The following is a 16244-nucleotide window of genomic DNA, read 5'->3' on the forward strand; positions in this document are numbered from 1 at the left end:
CATGACTTAGTGTGATAGATGAATCCAGATAATTGTAGTTTATTCAATAAGTCATGGTTAAACATGACTTCTGTTTGGTGGGGTCCAGGAAGTGGGTCTTCTCTGCAGTAGCCCTGCCCTGTGGAACATGCTGCCCCTGGCAGTGAGACTGGCCCCATTGCTCCTGGCCTTCCGGAGGAGTCTGAAAACCTGGCTCTGCTGTCTCCCTTGGGGTGGAGAGGGGAATAGATCTACATGGGGATGGCTGCTATAGACCACTCCTCCCACACTTGGGCCATTTTAGATTCTTCTGCCACTTGGACTTTCCTACTTTTTTACTTATTTATATTTATTTATTAGAGTAATTCTATATTTGTATATTCTATTTTTATTGTATGGTCATTGTTTTAATCAATTATTGTAAACCTCCCAGAGTCCCCCAGTGGGGGGAGATGGGTGGGGACAAATTAAATAAATAAATAAAAATAAACAAACCATATCTTGGCTCAGTGTGGAAACTTAATCAAAGATTAAGGAACACCAGGTGAGACCAGAATCCCTATAAAATCATGAGAGGTCCAGAAGCAAAAGATTTATGGTGGCCCTTTTCTTTTTACTCCAGCTGTTAGATAGATTTTATAATGAAACAAGGAGTATTGATCTGAAAATCAGTGTATCAATGATCCAAGGTAGGTGTGTTTGATGGGGAAAATGGAGTGACCAATTGCAAGTTAAACAGAAATTAATAAATTATTAAATTTATATATGTCATCCAATTCCTAGTGACTCTAGCAGGTTTACAAATTCTTAAAAACATTTAAAACCAAATAAACAAAACAAAAGGAACAAAGGTGGCAGAAATAACAAAACCAGATAGGAACAAAGAAAAGGAAGAAAAGGGGCATCAATCACCCTCGCCAAAGGCCTGGGCAAAGAGCCATGTCTTCAGGCCCCTTTGAAATACTAGTAGGGTGGGGGCTTCATTTTAGAGAAATACAGAGAAGGCATACTTCCAGAGTCCCAATAGATGGCAATGTTTACTTGAAGGAACTCAGAGCATGTCAACCCTGCCAGATTGGATTGGCGAGGCAGATACTATGGGAGACAGGCAGTCCCTCATGTAACCAGGGCCTATGCCATGTAGGGTATAGGTAGTGACCAGCACCTTGGATCACACCTGGAAGCAAACTGGCAACCAGTGCAGCTCACGAAGCAGAGGTGTTACTTGCACATCACTGCCCACACCACTGCATTCTGGACCAGTTGAAGCTTCTGAGTGGTCTTCAAGGGCAGCCCCATGTAGAGCGCATTGCAGTAGTCAAGCCATGAGGTGGCCAGGGCATGAGTGACTGTCTGAAGCCCCCTAATCTAAAATTGTGAAAAACTAGGGCAAGTAGATGTATTTGTGTACCTTGATAGAATGCTTACTAAAAAGATGGGGAAATGGATGGAGAAATTGTAAGGTATGCAAATACTGATACAGAGGTAGTGGGTTGTATGTGTTATATTTCAAGGACTAAATATTTGCCAAAAGAAGCAAAAATAATGGTCTGTAAGAATGTATTTGTCCACTTTGTTATATGGAAATGAGAGTTGGATATGTCGGCAAAAACATAAAAGTAAATATTAAAAGTAAAACATGGTGTGTGGTTAAACAAGAAGATACAGAGTAAAAAATGAATGGATGTTGAATGAATGTGAATTAAACAGAAAAATAAGTGACCATTTTGAAAGAAGTTCACTGAGGAAGTATCTTCCTCCATTCTTCTCAAATATGCCTGGACAGTTCAAACTGGGGAGAGAACAGGGTCACATATATGGCCCTGCCCCCATATTCCATCCAGAGGTCACCAAGTAAAATAGCACTCTGGATTATGCTAATGGCTGTGGTCACTTTCAATAAAATGGGAGTAAGTCTCCCCTTCAGACCTTGTGCCTGAACATGTGGAGGTTAAAAAGAAGGGGATGCAGATCTGCCTTGGTGACCCATTCTCTTTCTGCTTTGAGCTTTCCATATGTTTAACTACATGGCAGAATATGCTAATGGAGTGCAATGATTAGTATTATGTGGACTCACAACACTGACCTTTGGCCAGTCATCATCTTTCAATCTAATCTACTCCAGAGTTTGTTATAAGGAAAAGAAAATACAACTGGCTGAACATCTTTGAAGGAAAAGTGAGATATAAATGTGATAAAAAGAATATGAATGTCCAAAATAGATGACAGCATTTCTGCAAACGTAATGGGCAACAGTGGAACAGAACAGATATGTATATCCTGAGATACAAATATGGCTGCCTCGACAAGTTCCAAGTGTTTTGTATGTCTGAAGTTCATTTTTCAGTTGACCATATCCACAGCCTTTGAATATTGGCATAATATTTACAGCGATATTCCTGATGATGTGAAACACAACATATCAAAAGCACCCAAATCACCTCCTTTCTTTTTTAGAGAACAAAATGAAGATGAACAAAAGCTGCAATTCAGTTGTTTCTTATATAAATGGTGTTGAACTGTACTTGCTGCAACAAAATGGACACATCTCCTTCATCAGCCTTTTTCATTTTCTGCTTTTTCATCTTTCCCCCCTCATTATCCAGATGGTCTAATGGACTGTATTTTACCTTCTCAAGTCCTCTTCCTTAAAAAGGGGGAAAAAAAAAAAAAACAGATCAGAGATGCTCCTTTTGATTTGCTTTCCATCTTGCTGACATTTTGTAAGGGTCTGCCATTGTACCGGATACCAAACATGAGCAAATATGTACAAAGTCCCCCTTGCCTTTCATCTTCCTATCTGTTGTGAAGATGAGACTTACTTTAAGGTGGTCCATCTTTTCTTTGAATTATTTTGGATGTCATTCACTCTAATGAACCAAGCTCCCCAATCTTTATGCCTGCCTTTATCAGGACCTCTCTAACTCTGTTAGAGCTGGGCTGAGGGTACTGCTTCTGTATCAATGGACTCTGCTGGACAATTATGTGTGCTGTTGTTCCATGTCAGTTCTACTGATTGCACACTAGGTATGACCAGGCCAATCTCCCTGGATCAGATAACTGGTTTTGCCCTTCATGCTATCATTGGTGGAAAGGCCCTCTTCAGAGCTAATGTCTTGCCACAAAGCAAGATCAGTTTGATATCTGCACTTCAAAACAAAAATATTTCTTGGTTGGATCTTGGGTGGGGCTACAACAGGGATAACATCACTGTATTGAGCCTCAGCCAAAGGCCTGCTGTATTAGTTGACCTGCTTTTTGGATGATGGGGCTGAAGAAGCAAATCTAAGCTTGCTTCTGGACCTGTTACTCAGTATTGACCTAGCCCATAACAGTCATAAAAGCTGGGTCAGCTTGAAGGAGTGGAATTGGTGCATATATTCAGCTGTGCTTAATCTAGCCTGTGTGAATTGGTGTGAGCTGGAGATTTTGTAATAGTAACATTGTATGCCTTTTGAAAAACAGCTAAATATTTCAAAGATGGTGAGCAGGGTATGCATACGTGAAATAGCAAGAAAAACATGTTTCATTATGGGTTATATAATATCATTTCATTGCTTCTAAAGCATCATTCATTTCTGAAAAGTGGTGTGAATGCTTGGGAATTGGAATGGAAAGGCAACAAATGCAATGCAGCCACTGGAAATGCCAGCCATACTTTGAAATAACTCTCTGTGGAATGTGCAATGATTTTGAACATGAACTCACGTCAACATGCTGAGTGCTTCTCCATCTTTAAACCACATTATTTCTACATGTGTTTGGGGCGAGAAACAGAGGACTAGGAAATATTTAAGTGAAGGATTGCTGTTCCATTACTCTGGAATTTAGCCAAGCAGCCCCAGCACTTCAAAAGGGCTATTAGTCTCTGCTTCTACCATCTCCTCCTAAATTGACTGATTTGCCATATGTCACTACATAAGAGTCTTTAAAAATATTATTTTGAGCTCTGAATATTCTTTTGCTGATATGTAATTCAAACAAAGGAGAAGTATCTTTTAATTTTTTTTTTCTGAATCAGCGTCTCAACGTTAGCTAATAAGGGTCTTCTTCTCAGCCCTCTTTGAAAGAATTAAAACAGGTGAAATAATTATTCCTTTATCCTTTTTCTTCCAATTTCAGCTTGTGCTGGTCTGAAAGACTTAACTTTGCTATTAAAATTTAGTGGCTTAGCAATTTAATGTCAGCTGGGAGAGAATTATGACCAAATATTAGCATAAGTGGCTGGATGACCTTTGATTTTTCTCCTGCTTTCTTAACTTTTCAATGCAATTCATGCGATTGGTCTTTCCAGAGAGCCGGCATGCTCTGCAAATGATCTTCACAACATATTGTGTGCAAGTGTTGCATTCTGCTGATGATAATGGAGTGCAGTGAAGCAAGCAGAGGTGGCACATTTGGAGCTAATGGAAGCAGCCACATATGTCTTATGATTAAAAGTGAGAAAGTGTCTAGAGTGGTTAATTTGTCCCCCTCCCTCCTCCCCATCTGCAATGGACCAGATCCTTCACTGAAAAGAATGAGCCTCACTGGGAAACAAGATCCAATTAAACATGCCATTCCCAGGAGGGCTATTGGGAATTTCTTGAGCCACTATAATTAATTTGCATATTTTATCCCCTTATGTTAAATAGAAGAGTATTAAAATTCCATTTATGTCTATATGTCTTTCTTTGGTAATAGCCTCATTATCTCATTTTTAATCAGAGCTATAGCTCACATCCTTGTAAAGTCAGTATAACAACATATCTATGGAAAGATACTGAATTGGAAAGATCTCCTAGGATGGATAATCAGATCCTGTGAGGCTTTGGGAGGCAGAGAACGCTCAGTGCTTATGGGGACTATAATGAAGAAAAGGGATGTATAAATTGAACAGCATGCATAACAGTGGGTGTTGAAAAAAATAAAGATTTTTTTTTTTTGCAAACAAAATTTGAGTGGGAACATTTGATTGCTGTTCCCTCCCCACACTGCTCTCTCTCATTTCTGCTAATACCAGTCCAGTGTCTATGATCCTATGTCTTTGTAGTGGCCTGCATATGGCTCCATTAGTCTTTGCCTGGCCTTCAGATGTAGATTACAAATCATGCAAGACGGTTCAACGATTGTTCTCGTCTATGCTCAGATGAAACTTGCCAAACATGTTTCCCCTGTGACTTATGGTTAAATCATGATCTGAACCTTGAGATCTCTTCATTGCATTATGTGTGTTTAACTAATGAAATTGGCTTCATGGGAGCCTAGTTTAATAGGCCTGGGTTACAAATGAGGCTTCAGTTCCCATTAGCATACATTTTAAATTGGCCTTTTTTTCACTCTAAATGGTCACATTAACTTGGCCTCTTGGTAGTAAGGATGCCTTGTGCTTTAGAGTTTGCACTGCTTATTTGAGGGTGATTGATTTAAATGGTTTTACTGGGGCTGACCTATCCAAGTGTTTTATTTATTGTTTTAAAATCTACCACTGCTCATTTTAAATGGCAGACTTAGTTAACTTCATAGAAGCTAGGAAAAAGTTGGCTTTTTCAGCTGCAATCTCCAACACACTTATAAAGAGCAGAGGCATCTGCAGGGGGTTCAAAAATGTCAAGATGGTGGGTGCAACTGTGTGAATGAAGCCTCACCATGCACACATGAAATAAGAGGATGGCGCTTCAGTTGTGTAGTTGTGCCTACCCTCTTGATCTCCCCCCATGTAGAACCCCCTGAGAATGAGTACTGGAAGCCCCATGAATTTAAGGAATATACTTTTTGGGAAAATATCCTTAGGATTCTATTGTCTCTCAATTTTAGTATGCCTGTACACACTCCATTCCTTTAAATTGCAGGTGGAAATCTTGCAGCCTTGTAACCATGTGCAACCACCAGGAAGTTAAATCTCCCTCCAATCTCCTACTAATTTTGCTCTCCACCAGCCACAGATTCCTATGTCCTGTTTTTGCCTTTGTATATGAGATTTGTGTATGTGTTTAGGACTATGCAAAGCATCTGAAAGCAGTACTTCTCAATGCATGTAGGCACAGACAAAGCACGTCTCTCTGAACACTTCAAGCAGCCTGTTTAAATAGTTAAAGCAAAACAGCTGTGCATCATGCACGCACGTAGGGAGGTGGCAGGGAGCAGTTTCTGAAGCATCTAAGCAAGCCTGGAAAAAGATGCAGGTGCCTTAATGATTTGGGGACTCCATTCATTCTAACACACTTTGCCAAACACCTCTTTCAAAGGCTTTGCATGGCCCTGGAGAGTATGTAGTGTGTAGGAGAGAGTGTGTTTGAGACAATGGTCTTGTTTCTTTTGGCTTTTTCTCCCCACCGTATTTCTTCATTTATTTTAAACTTGGGAATCAGCACAGAGAAGTGAAGGGGAAAGGATGAAGATCACTAAAATGTGTGGCATAATAATGTTTACTCTCTACTACCAGTGCTATATGCTAGCTGGAAATTCTGGGGATTAAAGCCCTAAGACATTTGGCAGGTACCAAATGGATGGTAAAGCTAGGCTAGTCTCTTTCTTTTTAAAATCAAATTGTGTTCGACAATATTAGTTGCATAGGCAGAATATGAAAATATGAACAGAAATTTGGCTCTGCTATTATCCCCTTTAAATTAGCTGCTAAATGGAAAAGTCACTGAATCTACAGTATCATTCATATTTAATAATTCCTAACCTGATGAAAATTAGTTTTTCTGGCAACACAATGCCTTCCTCTTGAATGTACCACCTTTTTAAAACCTGTGTTCCACAACATATTATCTAATATTCATCCCATTTGATCTTTTTTTAAAAATAATGACCTATGTTTCATATGCATAGAACAATGACAACCCCACACTTTCCTGGCTAACTTCACTTTCACCAGCACTCTTCAGGCATCTGCAAAATATCCAATCCCAAACAATGTCAAACTTCTCTTGTTGAGAGAGAAGATATGAAATGAAACTGAGTACATTCGACTGAATGGAATTGCTGTGCTTTGATCATTTGGGAATCCTTTGCAGTCAGGATTCCTGAATGTATTTAGTTGAACACAATTACAGTTTTGCTTCAGCCCTTCACTATCAACATGGGGGTGGGTGGTAGAAGTGCAGAACCAGCAGTTGTGTCCTTATATTTCCTCCATGGTTAGATTTTCCAATTGTCTGAATGGCACATAAGATGCATATGGCAAGGCTTCACTAAATTTTGCAGTTAGAATTAAATGCAAGAAGAATTTTTATGATAATCTACTGTCAGTTGATTTACAGTACATCTATCTATATTTGTTCCATGTCTGACATGTGGATTTAATCTGTTTGATCAAACTTCCATATCATTCTTTAATTTAAAAAATCAAGAAAATTCACACCTGTTACCATGTCCAATGTTTCCTAGTGGTTTTAAATGAAATGAGCTCAGGTGTAACTTATTTTTGTAGGCAATATCTGAACAGAAATTGCATCATAAAACTTGGAAAAGTACTTACTGAGAAAACTTGTTCTGCCTGGAAGATTCATTAGCTCACTTAAAAACACAGACCAAATGAAAATTCATATCTTGACCTAATATATAGATAAGGTATATCTTATCACACTCAGAATTTCTGTAGACCCTAGTTATTGTTGTGCATTTTCTTATTTGTTTTGATTTATTCCAAATGTGATAGATTCTCTTTTTTAAAAAAAAAAAATTAATGGCCTTTTAAATAGGCTGACCATACGTCCCATTTTGAATGGGACAGTCCTATTTTTTTAACATTTCCAGACTGTCCCATTGTTTTAATATAAATGTCCATTTTGTCCTGTTTTCTTAAAAACCTTACTTAAAAATTTGAAGGTTCACGCGAACCTGTCAGAATGCAGTCTGACTTTGAGTGGAAGGAGGGGGAGCTCAGCAGAAATGGCAGGAAGAAAGCTGCAGAGCTCAACCCGGTGGGAAACCTAAAAAGAAAACAATAGGATCAGCTGATACCCGGTGATCAAAGGGTGAGCCGATTGGCTCCTGCCTTGAAATGGCAGGAAGGAAAGAACATAAAAACACAGACAGAGGAGGAATGGCTTGTCAGGGACAACCATTCACTACACTCTCCAGCCCAGCCTTGCCTCTCACAAATGAAGGAATCTGAAGATTCCCAGCCGGAGAAAACCGGAGAACTTCCTGCCTGCTGATCCAGCCTGTCGCCCAGCCCCACCCCATTTTGCCATCCCTTTGTCCCATTTTTGTCTCAAGGAAATATAGTCAGTCTACTTTTAAAGCCTGTGTCTACTGATCAGGACAGTTAAGAAGAGGTGTAGAAAAAAACAAGTGGACAGCTGAAGATCCCTGGAGGTGAGGAAAAACACTCTTCCAACAAGTAAAACTTAACAGTCCGACAGAGAGTTGAAGGTTGCTCCCCCAGCAAACAACCAGAAAGGAATCCACAGAGAGAGAGAAGCAGAGCAACCACAAAGAGCTGGTAGGATAAAAGATTATGGGGAAAAGGGACTGAAAGTGAAAGTCAGGAGAGTAGCTGGAGTGAATGCAGCAGCAAGCAAAGAACCACTCACCCATTTTAGCAGACAGTGTAAGTTCTTGATTTATAGTCAGCTGCTTGCAGGCCTCAAAGAGAAACCCGGAAAAGGAAAGAAGCAGATAAAACTCAGTATGCAAAGCTAAAGAAAAGTACTGAAGTACTCTGTAAAGAAGTCAATAGGTTAATAGGAATAAGCCTGTGGATTAGGAAATAGGCTAAGAGAGGCATCGGCAGGGGAAAAAAGTGTAGCACTTTAAGTTAGTAAAACTAAAGTTCAGCTTTTGTATCTCTTGAGCACAAATAAACCTCTGTATGAGTGAAGCACCTTTCTACCTGTTGTCCTACTTGTGTCTGTACCCTCGAAAAATAAACCTGTGACACCAGGTGTGAAATTCTGAGTAAATCTGTTTTGCGGGAATATTCAGCCTTTCATAATAGTATTCCTTTGGATCAGTTCAATTCTAAGGAAGCCATTTTTCAAATATTTACTGAATTAAAAGAACTGATTTTGATTTACCTCAGGGTGCTTCTCTACAGTTTATTTCTTAAATGTTTGTTAAATGATCTATTCGGTTCAGTTGTCATTACGGATTTTTAATCCCACAGCGGTCTGACAAGTTTTTGGAGGAATCCATTGCATTTTTATTAGAGAAGTATAATTTCATTATGAGAAGTTGATGAATTTGGCATTATTCGCGTGGCCTCTGGAACAGTATGCTTCAGTGCCCTAGTCTGATAAAGTAGCTGAGCATTGCTTTAAATAAGGTGAAATTAGTTCCTTTTGATTTTAAAATGAAAATACTTTGCTTCATGTATATTTAATATTTCACAGAATGTTTAATAAGAATTTGCTGCAATTGCCTTGTTGGAGGAGTTGGAATTTTAAAAGACATGGTCTGAACTTGTGCTCTAATTGTCGTATCTTGGGATTATATAAACAGGTTTGTAAATGTGATTCCATTACTATGTGTTAAAGATGCACTTGTTTTCATTCACTATATTCCTTGTATCTGGAATCTGAAGTATCAAGTATTTTTCAGGCATAGAGACCAGCTAAAATAATTATTAGACAACAGCAGATGAAGAAATCTTCCCTGATTTGCAGGAACAGACTGTTTGATATGTAATTCGTCTGCACTGATTTTTTTTAAATGAAGAATCAAGGAAGAAGTATCTTGAGTAAATAATAAATCAATAAATGAAATGGGAGTTGATCCATTTATAATTTTCTAAGCCTTTTCTTTTTATTATTATGATTAATAATTTTGATTCTGTATTCTATTATTTATATAATATGTATATTACATTTTATATTATATTGTAATATTGTAATATTATCACACATTATAATATGTTATGTTTGTATACTTATCCTTCTGTCAGTTAATTTAATAAGATCAAATCAAATAAAAATATGTTCAATGTAACCAAATCAGATCATCCCACTCTTCAATGAAGTTTCATACCAAGGACAGGACAAAACAACATATAGGCCTTTAGTGACTAAAATAAAAGCTTAATTCCATGCTATATATTCAACCATTACATGGGAATGTAAAGTTCTATGTACCCAAGGAAAAAAGGGTCCACACCACTATCTCCTTGCTGACTTCCATAGCGTTACTACAAAACATAAATAGAAAATTTCAAAGGGCAGCTCGAAAAGATAAGGAAAAATATTATGATGAAATATGCAAAGACCTAGAGTTAGAAAATCAAAGAGGAAGAACACGATCAGCATTTTTCAAGCTGAAAGAATTGAAGAGAAAATTCAAGCCCCGAGTTGCTATCCTTAAAGATTCTATGGGCAATACATTAAATGACGTGGATAGAAGATGGAAGGAATATACAGAATCACTGTATAAAAAAAAGTTAGTCAACGTTCAGCCATTTCAGGAGGTCAGATATGATTAAGGACCATTGGTACTGAAGGAAGAAGTTCAAGCTGCACTGAAGGCATTGGTGAAAAACAAGGCTCCAGGAACTGATGGATTACCAACTGAGATATTTCAACAGTCAGATGCAGCAGTGGACACACTTACTCTTCTATGCCAAGAAGTTTGGAAGACAACGGCCTGGCCAACTGACTGGAAGAGATCCGTATCCATACCCATTCCAAAGAAAGGAGATCAAACAGAATGTGGAAATTGTCGAACAATTTCATTAATTTCACATGCTAGCAAAACTTTGCTGAAAATATTTCAACAACATTTGCAGCCTTACATCAACAGAGAACTACCAGAAATCTAAGCTGGATTTAGAAGAGGACGTGGTACGAGAGATATCATTGCTGATGTCAGATGGATCTTGGCTGAATGTAAAGAATACTGGAAAGATGTGTATTTATTTATTTATTAATCAAATTTATCACCGCCCATCTCCCAAAAGGGACTCTGGGCAGTTTACAATAAAACATAAATAAAAATATAAAACTGTAAAACACTATAATACATAATAAAATAAATATAATAAAAACCTAGATGGCTGGAAGTTCTTTATGATTTGCAGGCAAAGCAGGGTCCGTCTAAGAAACTAACCATCCCCAGGAATGGCTACTCTCTCTCCTGACCCAGGCATAATTACAGAACCAGGTCTTTAGCTGTTTCCTAAAGTCCAGGAGGGAGGGAGCTGATCTCACTTCCGGGGGAAGGATATTCCAAAGGGTAGGGCCTATTGCAGAGAAGGCCCGCCTCCTGGACCCCGCCAGATGGAATTCTCTTGCAGACGGGGTCTGTAGCATGCCCTCTCTGCATGACCGGGTGGGACGGGTTGATGTGATGGGGAGGTGATGGTCCCTTAGGTAACCTGGACCCATGCCATATAGGGCTTTAAAGGTGATAACCAACACCTTGAATTGGACCCGGAAGCATACTGGCAACTAATGCAGCTCGTGGAGCAAAGGGGTGACGTGCTGATCTTGGGAAACCCAAGATCGCCTGCGAGGCTGCATTTTGCAGCAGCTGTAGCTTCCAGATACTCTTCAAGGGTAGCCCCATGTAGAGTGCATTGCAGTAGTCTATATGGGAGATAACCAGGGCATGAGTGACCGTCCGAGGGGTCTCTCACTCCAGGAAGGGGTGTAACTGGCGCACAACACGAAGTTGCACAAAGGCCCTCCTAGCCATGGCTGCCACCTCTGTTTACCTCTGCTTCATTGATTACGCAAAGGCGTTTGACTGTGTGGACCATAACAAGTTATGGTTAATATTACGAAGAATGGGAATTCCAGAGCATTTAATTTCTTGGATATCCATGGTATTCTCAGGAGTTTTCTCCACACCAAAGTTCTAAAATGCCAATAATCTTTCTATTCTGCTTCATCATATTCCAACTTTTGCTTTGTTAGAGTGTAACAGGGAAAACGACTGCCAATTTTAATTTTTGTAGGTATAGACACATCATGCAACTGAATCTCTTAACAAGGACTTCACTGTTACCCTACCAAGTGCTAGCCAGTGGTGTATTTCTTGACTGCTGGTCTTTTGCTGTTGATAGTTGATCCTAAAAGGCAGAAGCTACCCACCCCTTCAATATCTTTATTGTCAGTTCTAAGGCTAGTTGCTGCATCTGTTGTCATTAGTTTGGTCTTCCTGATGTTTAATCTTTGTCCCATTTTTTTCACTGTCCTCCTTGACTTTTATTACTAAGAGCTTCCAGATCCTTTGCATTTTCAAAGGATGTCATCAGCATAGTGTAGGTTATTGATATTTCCACCTAACAGAGGGAATTATACTACCAAAACCTGTTTAAAGTCACCATTTAAATAGATCTAGAAAACTGGCTTCATTCAAAAATTCTAGATCTGAAGCTCAGGAACCTTGCTTTAGAAATGATACTGTCATCTACATAAAGAGTTAAATAAGAAAATATGCATATTGATGAATGCATTACAGGTAAAATTAACAAAGTTATCTCATAGCTTCCTGATCTAATATAGCCCTTCCCAATGCCACTTTGACTTTGCCAATAGATTTTGGAGTATTGCTTCATCTGTACATTTATTTTGTATGCAAGCACCAAGGATCCACTCCTTGCTCAGATGCAGTGATTTGACTGCTTGCATGCAGTGCCAGTTGTTTGAAATTTTGCAAGGACAGCATTGCTCCAAGTGACTTGTTTTATTGGTTCCTAACTGTATTAATTCCATATGCTGCTGTGTATTAATATGGCTCTTATTCCCCTTTGCCTTCAGTAGGTTTTTTTTAAAGGTATGATTTATTGGCAGGCTCTTTATGCTACAGGCATTAAATTGAATATGGGTTAATTGTTAGAAGTTCTGAAGGAGTTTTATGAAGGGATCAGCCCTTTTATTGCTGTATGTAATGAGCTTCCGATGGTTCACTGAGTAGACCCCCATTCACTATGAGGGAAAGGATTTAAGCCTTAATTTTCAGCTGGCTATAAGTGGTTGTTTCCCATCCAGCTGCTAATCAAGGGCAACGCCTCCTTCCCCCCACTTTGTCTAAAAGAGGGAGCAGCAAGTGCAGGAGCTGCTGCAGCTTGTGATTTGGAACTGTTTATCAGCTGTGCCAAAGGATTCACATACTGTCCGTTCGAATTTAATGGACTTTCAGATGTAATGAACAACACCCTCCTCAAACATGGAGCTAAAATGAGGTTAAATTTAACTGGGTGGTATCTTTCATAATTTGCTGTTTTAGATTAAAATAAGGCAATGCTTGAGGCTGTAATAATTAGAGTAAGCCTTATTTAAGGCAGGATGAGTAACTTCTAAGAACCTACTGAGGAGATCAGATTTGCTAACTTTTTAAAGCAAAGTGTATAATCTCCACTGGAATTAACATAGTGGTTTTCCTTTTAAGAGGGGACGCAGTGGCGCTGTGGGTTAAATCGCTGAGCTGGCCGATTGGAAGATTGGCGGTTTGAATCTGCATGACGGGGTGAGCTCCCGTTGCTAGTCCCAGCTCCTGCCAACCTAGCAGGAGGAAACATGCAAATGTGAGTAGATTAATAGGTACTGCTTCGGTGGGCAGGTAACGGCGTTCCATGTAGTCATGCTGGCCACATGACCACAGAAGTGTCTATGGACAAATGCCGGCTCTTCGGCTTTGAAACGGAGATGAGCACCGCCCCCTAGAGTTGGACATGACTGGACTTAATGTCAAGGGAAACCTTTACCTTTACCTTTCCTTTTATGCTAACATTCTTTCTACTAGCCACTTTAGGCTAGTTCGGGAGACCTCCCTCCTCTTATCTGGCCCCTGTTCTCCAGGACCCTTCAACTTTGGAAAGCAGAAGAGTCTGGCTCTTTCAGCCTCCTTTCCCTGCTTGCTACCAGTGAGCTCCTTTGGAACATCGGCTTAGAGCTCAAAGAGGCCAATTAACAGCTGATTGGTAGTAGAAGCTGTTTCTCTCTATCCTTACCACTTATGTTGTGCAACCCCCTCACTCCCATCATCTGTTAGGCTCCTTCTGAACACATCTATGCAAAATACTTGCATAAAGCCAGGAGACCATAGTTTTCAATGAGTGTGTGTGTGTATGTGTGTGTATTTCTTAAATTGACAATAGTAGTTGACCACTCTTCAAAGCTCTTCCCCCATTCAGTGGGGGAAGCAAATTCCAGAAAGTGATCCAGTGGTTTGCATTTTCAAATGATTCATTGTGGGCCTGCTTGGGGAGAAACCAGTTCAGAATCAACCCAAGATAGACAAAGTGGCTATGACTTCTGGAGCGATGCTAACCTTGTGAATGGCTTGTGCACTCCCCTGAAGACGCAGGCCTGTAATGTAGCTGTCCTCCTGGACTCATAACTCCTCCTAGAAGAGCAAGTGAAGGGTGTGGCCAGGGTGGCCTTTGCCCAACTCTGACTGGTGCACCAGTTGCAGGCTTACCTGGAATAAGGGGCACTGAGGATGGTTATTCATGCCCTTGTCACCTCTTGCTTAGATTGCTGTATTTAGAAGACCACATGAAACTTTCAGCTTCAAAAGCATCTACCAGTCTAAAATTCCATAAATTTTGCCCTTGTTAACTTTGCTGCAAGATTTATAAACATTTTTGGAGGGTTGGATGAGTTTGATGTCAGCTTTTTCTATTGACTCATTTGTTAGTAAAATTTGCACTTTACATGATTAACCTTATAGAACATGTAACTAGAATCATTATTTATTTACTGAAAACATTTATGGTAAAAAGCCCAATATAAAAACAGTATTTTGTTATTCTCTCTGCTTTCAGAAGAGCAGTTAAGAAGCATTTTTCTTTTTGGTCAGACATAATTATGAAACAATTTGAATTAAATTTTTTTAAATGTGTTCTGAATTTTATTTAGGGTTAGTTGCCTTGAGTTTTCAGTGCAGTAGACCAGGGTATAGATTAAAGAAACAAAGATGCAAATGAATTTTGCAAAAGAATAGTTTATGCATACAATAAAATCACAATGTAAAACACTGATGAAAAGCATCTCTGAATTCATTTCAGTTATACTGAGTTTTAAAATAGCTAATTACCTAAGACTTAAGCTGTGCTTCCAAAACAACCTGTAGTCATATGGCAAAATATCTATTCATTCCAGCTGGCAAACTTAATTCCTTTCAATAATATAATAACCTCACACTAACCTGATCCCCAGGTTTCTCAACTGTGTACAATTTTGGTGGCATTCATTGATAATGATCAGTATCACTGCCTTTATTCCTTAATTCAAGCTGGGGGCTGAACATTCTGACTCAGCCCACGTTGGACTAGTGAGGCATGTGACCATCCTCCATAATTCATCACAGCTGGAACCATTGTCCTATCAATATGCTAATTCCAGGCAGCTGAGTGAACAGAGATACCTACCTGCACTTTGTTTTAACACCAACACTTTTGCATCAGTTTCCTAATTGGGACCTGGGGGACTCTATTAAGCTTTACTAATACATTTGACAAAAGCTATCACATTTTCCTTTGAAGTTCTTAATTATGAGATGCATTACAAGTTACTATGATCACGGCTGGAATCCATTCTGTCACAGTTTTTGTTTCAGTGGCTGTTAGTGTGCAGGTTCCAATGGTACAGTGGGAAGTGAAATACGTAGAATGCAACTCCAGATGGACATTTCATTTCAGTCTGTGGAGCTGCAAAGGGACAGGCTGATTACATGGGTTTTATACCTTTCATCTACTGCTAAGTACATTGCCATCTTTTGTGAAAGACAGGCATGAATACTGTGGGTATTTCATCATGTATTTAAAAGCAGAGATAGAGAACTGCATTTGGCCTGAAAGTCAAATTCAGCCCCAGGAGGCTCAGTGATTACAGAGGGCATGGCTTAATAGAGTGCCATTGTACATCTATTAAGCCCCAGCTTGTGATGAATTGTTGGGGTTAGAGTTAGGATATGTTATTCGTATTTGACTCATACATAGAAATCCCTTTTCCTCAATGCATGAAGCAAGCTTCTAAAGGCTCCCTATAATGTCTGATGGTTGGAGAAAACTGCTCTTATTATTTCTCACCAACGGTTAATCAAAGGTATGCCTCCTGGTGCATGGTTATTCTGTTGGAGTAAAGGCTGAAACTGGTGATGCAGAAACCAGAGGTTTCCCCATCTAGAGGATAGGACCATTATGTAAAACATATCTCAGCCACTCAAGACCATCACATGAACTGTCAAATATCTGTTAACTTGAAAAGGCAGGAGGAAGAAACTGCTGGAACATTGGCACGAAAGCTTTGAATTCCTGCTCTGCAATGGACTGTTGTATTAAACTTGAATCACACCTCCAGTAAAGATTAACTTTAACACAATTAACCAAGTCTTGT

Source organism: Candoia aspera, chromosome 1, assembly GCF_035149785.1.
Source record: "Candoia aspera isolate rCanAsp1 chromosome 1, rCanAsp1.hap2, whole genome shotgun sequence".
NCBI classification, from domain to species: Eukaryota; Metazoa; Chordata; class Lepidosauria; order Squamata; family Boidae; genus Candoia; species Candoia aspera.